Raw genomic sequence first — 2,661 nt, forward strand, 5'->3', positions numbered from 1 at the left:
AAACAGCATTCTTCTATTGTCCTTTCAGGCATTGTCTCAGCCGCAGAAAACCACCTTGACCAAGTTCACACCCTTCAGAGAGAGGGCCACATTAACTGATAGATCAAAGCAAGATTGTAAAGACCAGACCATTCCAGCCCATGTCAGGACAACTGTGATAGGTAATTTTAGCCCCAGAGTCCCCAATGGGATCGGCCTGCTGTGCACCCTTTTCTCCCTTCACCCAGTCCTGCTTCTTTTGCCTCCATTCTACAGGACTTGGTTCCAAGGGCACTTCTTTTTTTTTTTAGACATAAAAAGACATTTTATTATTGTTTTGCTACATAACAGTGAATACACTCAATTGCATTTTCTCAAATGGCAAATAAGACACAAGATAACATCTCTTTGATTCCTGAAAACCTCAATATCATCTGTCTTTTGGAGCGTCCAGTTTCCTACGACGTCTATGATACTGTCCACGAGGATACCAACGGTGCTTAGTAGTAAAGAACATTTTGCTAAGTTGTTCTATCATAGGTCCTTGCTCCAAGGGTTCCTTTTTTTCTTCTAATCTGGTTTTCAGCACTTGATCATGTGTTTCTTCATTATTACACACAGGATCTGGCCGTGGGATAGGTTTTGTAAGTTCATATGGAATGTCCACAGAAGGGTGGTAGCATACTATTGTCCTGCCATCAGATGTCAAAGCAAGCTCTACTTTGCAATTATAATCATCTGGAAGAGGCGAATACGTAGATTTATGACAAACACAATATAAAGCTCCATTTTGAATCGGAAATAAATGTTTCCAGATAGTTCTGTTTGATATCACCCGTTTTACTGCTGCTAATACCATGGTGACTCAAGATGCTTATCCGGTGGTGTGAAAGATGACCTGGAGAAACTGCTTTTAAAATCTGCTTCCAGGCATACCTATTTTCATCCCTGACAGACGCTCACCGCGAGCCCGCCATCTTACCTCCCAAGAGCACTTCTTTTTTTTTTAAATTTTTTTTTTCAACGTTTTTTATTTATTTTTGGGACAGAGAGAGACAGAGCATGAACGGGGGAGGGGCAGAGAGAGAGGGAGACACAGAATCGGAAACAGGCTCCAGGCTCCGAGCCATCAGCCCAGAGCCTGACGCGGGGCTCGAACTCACGGACCGCGAGATCGTGACCTGGCTGAAGTCGGACGCTTAACCTACTGCGCCACCCAGGCGCCCCAAGGGCACTTCTTAATATACATCCTGCACATTAACCTTCATGTTAAAGTTAGCTTTTGAGAACCCAATCTGCAATAGGGTAGAACAAAGGTAGACAAACAAAGATTCAGAAGAAAGAATCATAGAATGCTAGGAAAGATTCGAGGCAGTATGAATAGTTTATAGGAATGTTCTCAGCAAGACAGAGCATGGCTTGAGTGGAGCTAAGAGAAGTAAAGCTGTGAAAGAGTGTCAGAAAATGGAGAAGTAGGTGACTCTGAAGTTAACACAGACTACAGGCTGACTGTAGCTGCTCACTGGCGGTCGGAGGGTATGACGGTGTCGTTGAACAATTAATAAGAAAAACGTGGGTTTTATGTGGTAATAAATGAGAAGATAGTGACTTTTTAAAATAGGAGACAAGAGGGCTGCGTGGGTGACTCAGTCGGTTAATTATCCGACTACAGCTCAGGTCATGATCTAATGGGTCGTGGGTTTGAGCCCCGCGACTGGCTCTGTGCTGACAGCTCCGAGCCTGGAGCTGCTTCCGATTCTGTCTCCCTCTCTCTCTGCCCCTCCCCCACTCGTGCTCTGTCTTTCTCTCTCTCAAAAATAAATAAACATTAAAAAAATTTTTAATAGGAGACAGGAAAAATAAAATAGGAGACAAGAATTAATTGTGTTTGAGGCAAGTGAAGCAATCAGCATGGAAGATGGATTTGAGAGAAAGACAGAAGTTGGAGAAGGACAGGATGACATTAGGAAGCTGCTATGCCTGTCCCACCATGAGGAAAGCAGAATGTAAAATAAAAGTGTGTGTGTGTGTGTGTGTGTGTGTGTGTGTGTGTGTGTATGTGTGTGTGTGAAGAGGGAGAAAGACAGATAGACTTAGGAAAAAAATTTTTTTTAATGTCAGGAAGAATTTTTTTACTATGAAATTCATTGTCAAATTGGTTTCCATACAACACCCAGTGCTCATCCCAACAGGTGCCCTCCTCAATACCCATCACCCACCCCCTCCCACTCCCCATCAACCCTCAAATTGTTCTCAGTTTTTAAGAGTCTTTTATGGTTTGGCTCCCTCCCTCTCTAACTTTTTTTTTCCTTCCCCTCCCCCATGGTCTTCTGTTAAGTTTCTCAGGATCCACATAAGAGTGAAAACATATGGTATCTGTCTTTCTCAAAAATTAAAAATACATCTACCCTATGACCCAGCAATAAAACTGCTAGGAATTTACCCAAGGGATACAGGAATACTTATGCGTAGGGGCACTTGTACCCCAGTGTTTATAGCAGCATTTTCAACAATAGCCAAATTATGGAAAGAGCCTAAATGTCCATCAACTGACGAATGGATAAAGAAATTGTGTTTTATATACACAATGGAATACTACGTGGCAATGAGAAAGAATGAAATATGGCTTTTTGTAGCAACATGGATGGAACTGGAGAGTGCTATGCTAAGTGAAATAAGTCA

General features: G+C 42.4%; 1 pseudogene; it reads right to left on the bottom strand.

The window, feature by feature from the left end:
* Positions 1–285: 285 nt before the first annotated feature.
* On the bottom strand, positions 286–961 carry LOC132680119 (large ribosomal subunit protein mL42 pseudogene; annotated as a pseudogene).
* Positions 962–2,661: the final 1,700 nt, after the last annotated feature.

Source organism: Panthera onca, chromosome A1 (genome assembly GCF_046562875.1).
Source record: "Panthera onca isolate mPanOnc1 chromosome A1, mPanOnc1 haplotype 2, whole genome shotgun sequence".
NCBI classification, from domain to species: Eukaryota; Metazoa; Chordata; class Mammalia; order Carnivora; family Felidae; genus Panthera; species Panthera onca.